The sequence below is a fragment of the Octodon degus genome, unplaced genomic scaffold (assembly GCF_000260255.1).
Source record: "Octodon degus isolate 3935 unplaced genomic scaffold, OctDeg1.0 scaffold00095, whole genome shotgun sequence".
NCBI lineage: Eukaryota > Metazoa > Chordata > Mammalia > Rodentia > Octodontidae > Octodon > Octodon degus.
Window position 1 is genome coordinate 738,337 of NW_004524671.1, and position 10,667 is coordinate 749,003.

Genomic DNA, 10,667 nt, shown 5'->3' on the forward strand with positions numbered 1-10,667 from the left:
AAAGATAAAGAACATTCTTTGAAAGAAGTAGCTCCTTACATATACTCTTACCACAGTCTACCTCCTGCTACCTGTTGATAGAAAACTTGGTCATTGTAGTGACAAAACTTAGAAATAATAAGTACCACTCACTGCACACGTTTTGCAGGCTTTTGTAAAGAAGTAAATTCTTTGAAGAAGAACATTTTCCATCCTTCCTCTACTCTTTTCACCGCCATGTCTTTCCTTTCAAATTTCCTGGTCACTGGAAAGGGAGAAAAGGAAGTTCACAGAGCCTCACACATTGTCCATGTTTCCAGTGTCCTCCTGGAAGCCTGTGCCTTGCAGAGCTCACACCATGGCTCAGGACAACTAACAAGGTTTCTATAAGCAGCTGTCTTTCACTATAGGAAGGGTGGTGAGGGGCAGTAAACTTGAGGGAACTCAGCCATTTACTGTGTGTTCATAGACTCTTTACAGGGAGAGGATAATCACACATGTGCTATGTTATAGGAACAAAATATGAACAATGGAAGGACAGGGAGTCAGGACATGCACCATTGCTGTGATGCCAGCACTCAGGAGGCTGAGGCAGGAGGATCACTGTGAGTTTGAGATCAGCCTAGATTACACGGTGAGCTCAAGGTCAAAAAGAAAAAGAAAGAAAAGGAAGGAAGGAAGAAAAGAATTAGAGACAAGGTTGTAGACTTGAAAGCTACAGGCTAAATGCTGCCCCCTTCCTGCATATATAGTGAAACCTAGTCTTACTATGATGGAGCAGTTGGGAAGTGACGAGGTACGAGGGTAGAGCCTGATGAATGACATTAATGCTATGCAACAGAGACCCCAGGAGCCCCTCTGCCTCCACTGCCCTGTGACGCCCCCTCCACAAGCCAGAATATGGGTCCTCACCAGATGCTAGGTCTACCAACAGTGATGCAGAAGACCACCCAATCTCAGAACAGTCAATGCTAAATGCCCAATTTTTTAGGCCTTTACATTTAAGCTACTGCAATGTGGCAGCCTAGTATTAATGGTAAAACTAAGGCTAGAGACTCCAAGGGATAAATCTCAGGTCATGGAGGAACCAGATTCTAACTCCCAGCCTCTGTCCAAGGGTGTGAGGGGGTGAGGAGCAGCACTGCTGGGACAAAGTCATCCTCCCTGAAACACAAACGCCAGCAGGGCCAAGAGCTGAGTCCTCCAAAACCACAAAGAAAGGCTTCTGCTCAAACATGCAGGAAGCTGAGAATGTGCAATCCCAGGGCGCTGGAGCTCAGCATTCAAGTCAGAGTCCACCTAAAGACTTCGGGTTTAGCACACAGGAACCAGCCAAGCCATAGGCATCAAACAGAACCGATTAGCTGCCTACTATTAACTGCTAGAGATGAGCCTTTCTGTCATGAGTTTATTTAGTGGGTCAGTTTGTTGCAAGCAGTCAGGGAGATGGGGTGACCACTCCGCGGCAGAGAGATGACTAGAATACAAATATGATGGGTTTGATTTTAGTTGAAAGATCTTAAACTCTCTTCTATCATGCGTCAAATGCAAGTAGTAAGAATTTCTTACACTCGCTGCATGATACAAAACCAAATATAAAAAGTTAAAGACCCATGGGTAAAAGAAAAGCTAAAATCCTCCACATCAGCTAAAAGTAATCATCAAGGGGTATTTATATCTCTCACATGTCTACCATTTAGCAAAACTAGGTATGTGATTATTTCAGTGGATCTGAGGGCCACTATTTGGCAGAAGCCAAGGGAAGTACTTTTCAGGAGGACACAGAAGCAATGAATAATTTCAGGACTTGGATATAAATGGTCTTGGTAAACCAGAATGACTTCAAGTCATGTCTATACTTTCTCCAAATAGAAAAACCAACTGATAAAGTGACAGGACAACAATATCCTGAAATTATATATCCCAAGGTAAACTTGGGTTCTGGTTAGGTTTCACATTTTCTGAATATCTAAACAAATGTCTTGATAATTAATCTCCAAAATGTATAAACCTGCTGCAGATGTGTGCACATCAACTATAATAAAGAATGTCGGTGTGCAATTTGATTCAAAGTGCTTTTAGTAAAGTACATAATGATGCATGCTGGGGAGATGCAGGTATATTTAATTGGATATAATTAAAATAATGATGTGTATTTAAAATAATGATATATTAAAAAATGTTAAATGTAAGTGGCTGAAGAACCTGTAATAAAGTCAAAGCAGTAACTAGTTTTTGATTACCTGATTATTCACAGAGCTAATAGCCCTCATTTAACAAGCAATGCAGGTAATCCTCTAATAATGTCATGGCAGAGGGGTCCAGGGCACTCTGGTGACAATGTGGGCTTCTGCTGTCCCTGTGACAGACTGGTGTTGCCTCCTGGGTCTTTTTTCCAATTCTTTTCATAAAAATAAATGACCATGAATGAAGAAATAAATGAAAACCCCTCTCCAGGATGTGTGAATGCTGGCCATCACCGAAGCAGAGCAGTGATGGGGTGTGGTGCAATGGAGTTTTCCTCTTTGCTTTTCTACTTTTCAGTGTTCTTTAATTAACAGACCAAGGTACCTCTGAATATAGCTCTACAATGTTTCAGCACTTCACACCTTCTCTATGCGAAGGACAGAATTGATTAATGTATGCGCACACCCAATGGCTCTGCTGGATGAAGCCTCAGAAATTCCCTCCAATAAATGGACAAATAGCAGATAAAGGCGTGCTTCTAACTTTCATCCCTGGCTAGGTGGTGCGCCCTGTAGAGGCTGCTTTGGGGCCTCAGATGTCTCTCACCATCTGGACTTAGGTTTTGGTGGCTTGCCTCTCACCTCTGCTTCAGGTTCAATCGATGCTCCTGTCTGCCTCATTATTGTTCAGAGTCTGGTCCTCACCCTACACCGGGAGTTCTCAGATGAGCAGCGAGTGCGCCTGCGCCCCGTCGCCCAGGCAGCTCATTACCTTCTATCGTCTGCCTCCTGGCTTCGACCTCCAGCGAAGCTCAGTTCAGCTCCCTGCAGGTCTGTACAGGCAATTAATGTCCCTGAACTCCAAGCTCGGGAATTCACATCAGATCTCAGGAGACAAAAATGGCTTGATTTTTTAATTTTTTCTGCTTACATGACTAAACTTTTGTTCTCTAAAGGGGAAAACGAGGTACATTTGTAACACTTCTTAAGGATAAAAAAATGTGCATATGCTATTTGTCCTCCCTCATTTTTTAGTTTAGTAACTGCTAAATTATAATTCTGGCTTCTAAGTCTGAAATACCTATTTTGCACTTGCAAAAAATGATTCTCAAATCTGTCAGTTCCTCTAGGATTGAAAGCAGCAGCTCCTCAGTGTGATCGAAAAGTGCTGCTGAAGTAGGGCTATTTCCCCACAGAAGGACACCTACAAAGCAAGACAGACTGAAATAAATGTCAAGAAAACTCTCAGCATTATTTTGCCTTCTAATAATTCACTTTAAAGCTTCTGATTATTCAATAATAGTCCTGTTTTGTGAGGTTCATCTTGTGATTACTTTATTTCCCAATATCAACCTTGGCAATGAAGAAGCAAAGAGATACAGGTCAAACAAATTTACAAGTTAATCTATTAAGACCACCCCCCCAACCTATTAACTTCCCATTTTAGCTCCTCTCCAGTAAGATTGTTTGGAGAAAAGTTTGAAACTACTCAACAAAGTAACAATCTATGGAGTTCAAACATTGTGCTGTAACTCTCCCCTCAATGCTAGAATCAATGGAAGAGCTGTTTTCACATCTGAGCATTAGCGAGACAGCCACAAAATTCAACTCTCAAATACTGTGACTGAATTTCTATAAGATTTTCCAGCTAACATAGTATGTAAGCAAGTATGCTACGATGCCAAAAATCAGTCTATATTCCATGAAGGTTCTTGCATTTGAGTTCTTATATATCATTTGTGTCTCAAAGGGCAGCTCCGGAATTAAGTTTTAAAACTTTGAATGACATACTATTTTAAAATAAATATAGTTATGTTTCTGGCCAGCAAGTCTTAACATTGCTGAGTTAATTTTCTAGCTGTTTTTCCACATCCCCTCTACTTCTATGTAAGTCACCCACTATCTCTGATCTTCATCTCCACCACCAGATTTGTGCAGGGCAGAGAATGGGGAAACGTGGAGAAGGGGGAAGGCCAAGAAAGGACGGAAAGAGCCAAAAGAAACTTTAACTGGGCCAGAAAGTGCAGATTGTGCTACAAGCTGAGCATAATGCAGCTGAGTTGTTTATTTTGAAGCTGGTGAAATTCAAAAGTGAAGAGGCAGCAGCCAAACTTTAGAAAGCTACAGTCCTCCCAAGACTAAAAAGAAAGGCAGCCTTCTTCACATACATACCCTCTGGGTGACTGACTGCAGGTGACAACACATACTCTTCCAGGGGATGGATGTACACAGTCAAATGTAATCAGGCGTAGGAGCCCCTCACTCCAGCTGCCACTGCAAATAGGTGAATGCTGATTTCCAGCTCACATCTTCAATCTGCTAGAGATTCCAGCCATGACTCCTTATCATATTCTCTAAATCTGTGAAGGACAAGGAAAGGCATGCAGGGGTCAAAACATATCTGGCGTTAAGTCCGGTAGGAACATCACTTTCCCTTTAGGGAGAACTGCAAGAAATTTATTTATTTTTTTCAGTCCTGGAATTAAACCCAGAGCTTTATACCTGCTAGGCAAGTTCCCTACCACTAAATTGTACCCAAGCTCAACAACAGGTATTTAAGTAGGAATAAATGAGGCTGGGCCAGCCAAATAGCTTGGTGGATTAAAATGCCTGCTTAGGCAGACATAGGGTCCGGGCGTTCAATCCCTCTGGCCTACCATTCCAGCCCCACCCCTGAGGAGCAATGAGACAGCAATTGAGATTGAGCATGGTGATGCATGCCTGTAATCCCAGGACTTGGGAGGCTATAAACAGAAGGATCACAATGAGTACAATCTACACAGTGAGACCCTGTATACCCTATACACCTTGTCCTAAAACTAAAAAAAAAAAAAAAGGAAAAAATGAGTCTACTGCAGTTTTATTTTCAAACATAGTTCTGAAGATGCTAGTTTTTCAAAATAATGCCTACAATTAACATAACACAAATATCTCAATTTGGTTTTCTTTTTTCTTTCTTTCTTTTTTTTTTTTTTTTTTGGTGGAACCGGGGATTGAACTCAGGCCCTTGTGCTTGCAAGGGAAGCACTTATTCCACTGAGCCATCTCCCCAGCCCCCCAAGTTTTTTTTTTTAAATGGAAAAAAAATCTTTTGAAATTTCATTTGGAAAATAAATTGTGGAGGGAAAATTGTAAATCTCTGTGGGAAAAAAGGAAAGAATTGCAAAATAGGACTGATCTACCAAATATTAAACTTATTGGCAACTTACTAGGTCCAAAAAGATAAGGCATCTTGCTTAATGTTTACTTAAGTTCTAGGCATCCTAAAAGACAGTCCAGTTGCAAAACCCAGTTTATCACCAAGTCCTGCACCACCCAAAGGTTTCGCAAGTCATCTTCACTGTCTCTCTTCAGGTTCCCATCAGAAAAAATGTCCTTGGTGAAAATAAGTAAGGGTGAGTAGTGGTAGGAATCAGCACTACCTGGGACAGTGAGGAGATTAGTCAAGGTGTGGGAACAACATGGGTGAAGGCCCAGAGGTGTACAAGATTGAGGAGCTACACACTGTTCCGTGTGACTACTCCTAGGAACAGGGAGTCATGGCAAATTCAAGGGTGGAGCTCAGAGAGACTCCAAACTCTGCACCACCATGGGCTCAGGAGAACTTCAGCAGAGTGGAGACAAAGGAAGACACAACGGAGGTATGTCATTAAAAATGGATCAGAAGTGAATCCAGAAACAGAAAAAAGCCCAATGTAAGAGGGTAATAGGACAAAGAGACAGGATCAAATCCAAGAGAAAAGGAGGAGAAGGGTGTGTGGCGACTGGTGATCCATTTAGGAAAAGAGGGAGGTCCAAAGGACAGCCTCAGGGGCTTAGACACGGCCTTGGATGAGGTTGGTGTCCTTCCCAGGCACAGGAAACCCAGAACGGTGGACAGACTGGAGGGAAAGATGTCTCCTGAGTCTGTGGCTGTGAAAAGACTCCCAAGAACCAGAACTGCTGGCTGTGAAAGTATGTTGCTGGGAGCATCACTGCATTAGGGAATCCTTTTATTCAAGATTAAATCTTGATTAATAGCAATAATTTCCTAACTCAATGGAAAGATCATAATAATAGGATTCCTTCAAGCTTAAGCTCTTTTTTTTTATTTTATTGAGAAACAAATAGCAATGAGACAATTTCAAAACTGATTAATAGGACAGTTTCAATAATTAATACATTGTACATTGTTATCTTCTTAGTGGTTATCCATAGTACAAGATGGAGACAGGATATCCTGTCCAAACACTATTAGTACAAATCTTTCTTCTCATTGAATTAAGTGAAAGTAGCCATATATCTATCCTAACTATTCTGTGTATACAGATACAAAATGGTCCTTCCTTTGTATTGCTTTTTTTTTTTTGTTTTGTCCTGTCAGAAATGGGAATTCCATTGGCATCTAAATACTATAGGTGCATAAATTCAGCAAAACAATCCATGACAGTCCAGCAGTCCACAATAGTAGTGGGTTATCCGCAGAAGTTGTTGACTTGAGCCTTTCACAGCTCAGCATATTAATATGGCTTTACTTTATATGCCTCATTTTTACACTTTTCTGATGGATGGTTAAGACCAAGATAAAGCCAGACCTATATAACAAGAAATGTAACTTTTGTATCTGATATGGTCAGTCAAGTCCCCTCATGATTTATCCTGTAACCCTGTACCGCACTTTGTAGATCCTTTGTCAGTGTCAGCCATGTGGATGAGTCACAGCCATTCAAGCTTACATTCTTTTACAATTTTTTTCTTAGATTCTGGATTCTGTTTTTTTTCTTTGTAAAGTTACTGTGACCCAAGATAAATTCCATGCTAAGTGTCTATTTGAGGTGGAGGTCTCCAGAAGCAGGCTAAAACAGAACCAACACTTGTAGACAGAAAATGGAAGCAGGACAAAGTGTAGCAAAGAGCAAGGGCAAGATGGGTCCACTGACAACCTTGGCTAGCTCTCCAAGAATCTCTGGAGCTAAAATAGTACATCAGAGTTGGTCCACATCAGATGGAAATGGCCTCGCTTTATGCAGTTCTCAGTAGGCCACTGGGTGACATCGCTGAGCAGGTGGCTTTCTGGAGCTGATGCTAGCCCTGGTGACTCACCCTGTCTTCCAATCACTCCCAAGAGCTGCCCAATTAAGAGTCATCCGTGTTCTCTACACATTGAGACTCAATGAGAACACTGCCAGAAGATATAGCACCCTAAGCCAGCCAAGAATTCTCCCTCTCTCCTTTCTTTTAGTTAATGTTGACTGAGCATATTTTTGTATCAGACAAGCTTTAGCCACTGAGTCAGTGGAAAATAAAATAGAAATGACTTTCATGGAAATTTTAATATAATAAGAAGTCTTTTAATGGAACAATAATCAGACAATTAAACAAAAGACTTTCCTATAGAAAAGACTTCCTTTTACTCTAAAGGAAGGGTACTGGGGAATAACTGCAAGAAGTCTCTTTACAGAGTGCCCAGAAAAAGCCACTTGGCTCTGGGTCCCTTGTTTTCAAAGTTAGCAGTACAGCATCCTCTCCCCTCTCTGACCTTTGTTCCTGCCCTTTCATGTTCTCCTCTGACTGCAACCCTCCTGCCTCCTTTATGTAAAGGACTTTCGTTCTATTTGGCACACAGGGATTATCTGGGATCATCTCCCTATCTTGGGAGCCTTAATCCCATCTGTCAAGTAACATACCTGCAGGCTCTGGGGATTAGGCTGTGGCTAACCCTGTGGGTGACAGCCATCAGCCTACCATGCTCAGTCACTCACCTTTAATATGACAGTAACAGGACTACTTTGAATGGTTGTTGAGAAACTTCATACTGAGTATGAAGAGCACTACCTGGGAGAAATGAAATCTTCAACAAATGTTAGCAGCCATTTTGACCATGCAGACTTCTTCATCCCTAGCAACTCTGCCCTAGTTCCACTCCTAATCATTCCAACCACTTCCACAATCATTTCTTTGTCTTCATCTTGACCCTTTGCACAACTCCTACACTCCACATTTTCAACCCTCCTTACCACCACTGAGGAGAACCATATTACAATTTTGCCAGGCATGGTAGTCCAGGCCTGTGATCCAGCATTCTGGGAAGCTCAGTAGTAAGATCCAACAGTCCCAGCCAGCCAGGACTATTTAGTCACTTACTGAGTGTTTTAGTTACTTTTCTCTCATTGCTGAGACAAAATACCCAACACCCAAAGATAAAGGGGGAAAGGTTCATTTAGTTCATGGTATGTAGAAGTTTCAGTTCACAATCGGCTAGCTCTAAGGCAAGGTGTTTTTGAAGAGGGCAGGTACAGCACAGAACCAGTTCATGGCAAGCACAGGACTGCAAAAGCAAGCACAAAGGGAGAAGATAAGCCTTTTTTTATTCCTTATGTTGTATCCAGGCTATGGGGATTAGAGTAGTGCCAAACCAACCAGTAGACTGATTTAGTAATCACCCACCCTTAATCCTAGAATTGCACCATAAGTCATTCACGTACTTTAGATGCAGCCACCTCTGAAGAAGCCTTAGCTATGACTGCATGAGGCTTTAGGTGGACATATAGACAGAATCATAAAATTTTACCCCTGCTCTCCCCAAAGACTTACATACAGCCCTTCACAGAAAAGACATTTAGTCCATCTCAGGGTAGCCAAAGTACTAACGGTTTCAGCATTGCTAAAAAGTCCAAGTTCCAAGTCTCTTGTAAGACTTAAAGCAAACTTAGTTATGAGCTCATGTACAAATGGAAAAAAAGAAGTTAAACACTTCCAATACTTAATTACACAAGACAAACATTATTATTCTAAAAGGTAGAAATAGGGAGATACAAAGGAATGGGACCAAAGCAAGTCCAAAATCCAGCAAGGCAAACATTATATCTTGTAGTTCCACATCCAGCATTCAAAGCAATCTGAGGCAAGATGTGAACTCCAACAGGCTTGGGTGGCTGTACTCATTTGGAACTCAGGATGATCGTAGCTCCCATGGCTTCTCTCTGGGTCCAGCTCTGCTCCCTTCTGGCAGTTTTCTTCAGATGATCCAAGTTTCTGGCATCTCCAAGCTTCTTGGGTCTCCACTGCACCTTTGGCTTCTCACTCTCCACTTCACACTGCCCCCTCAGGATACAATGATTGGCTTTCCAGGTCTCTTTTGAAACATAGGCTTCAAAAGACACCTTATTGACCCCACAGTTCTTGCATTCTGCATACACCTGAAACCAGCACCATGTGAGTGATGTCAAGTTCTGCTTCCAGCTGGAACAATAAACCAGGCTTCCCCCTTTCTTGGCGGTAGGAGTCAAGGGCCTGGATCACTGAACCACATGAGCTCAATCACAAGGGACAAATTTCCTGGGTCACTCTCATTCTGGAACACGATGCTCTGAGGTTAGGCTCTCTTCTTAAAGAAAAATCTCCCCATTTTGCTACTCTGATGCTGTGCAGGCTGGAGTCCTGCTAGTTCTTGCAATGTTCTCAAGCCATCTTTTCAGTTATTTTCTTCTGAAATACTTGGCCTTCTCCTTCTGCTGTTTTCAGTGACAAATTTCTCTTTTCCATCTTTGCAGGTCTCAAGTCTACTAGAGCTTCCTTTGTTGTAAAATTATCAACATTTCTGAGTCATTCTGGTGGGCTCTTTGCTCTTGATTCTCAACATAGATCTAGCTAAATGCCTGTGACAGTAGTCACGGCATGGCCTCAACATTAGGCTGCTTTGAAATTTCTTCTGCAAGGTAAATTAGTTCACTTCCCTTAATCTCAATCTCAGGCATATTCTCTGGACACAAGCAAATTGCAGGCAAACTTTCTGCCAAGGCATAACATACATGTTCTGGAGTCCAACAGCCAAACATAGTCCCTCTTGCCAGCTAAAACCTCCCAAAACCTGGTCTTTGCTGGCAGCATTTCTATCAGCATTCTGGTCTTCTGAGCTCTGACCACATCTCCGCATCAAATATAGCTTCACGTGTTCTAATGCTACTTTTTCAGCTGGCATCTCTGAACCTTTTCTAACTCTTCCCCTTCCCACAAGCCAGGTCCAAAAGCTCCTAAACCATATGGTCAGGTACAGTTACAGAAATGACTCACTTCTCTGGCACCAAATTTTGTCTTAGTTAATTTTCTCATTGCTGAAATAAAATATCAAGCACCCAAAGTTAAAGGAGAGAAGGTCTATTTAACTCTCAGTTTGTATCAATCCATAATCAGCTGGCTACAAGGTAGGGTGGCTTGGCAGAAGGGCAACAGTTCATGACAAGCAGAAGACAGTAAAAGTAAGCAAGGAACAGAGAAGAGAAGCTTCTTTTTGTCCTTTGCATTATAACCAGGCTACCAGGATTCAGGTGGTGCCAAACCAATCAGTATACTGATTTAGTAATCACCAATGCTTAATTCTAGCATTCTTGATCTTAGTATTGCATCATGAATCAATCACACACTCTAGATCCAGCCACCTCTGAAAAAGCCCCACCTATGATGGCATGAGGCTTTGAGAGGCCATCTAGACACAAGCCAAAACAGTGACAGCCTATCTCACAA

General features: G+C 41.9%; 1 pseudogene; it reads right to left on the minus strand.

Moving 5' to 3' along the window:
• Positions 1 to 9,984, minus strand: part of LOC101567388 — a 13,346-nt pseudogene extending 3,362 nt beyond the window's left edge.
• Positions 9,985 to 10,667: the final 683 nt, after the last annotated feature.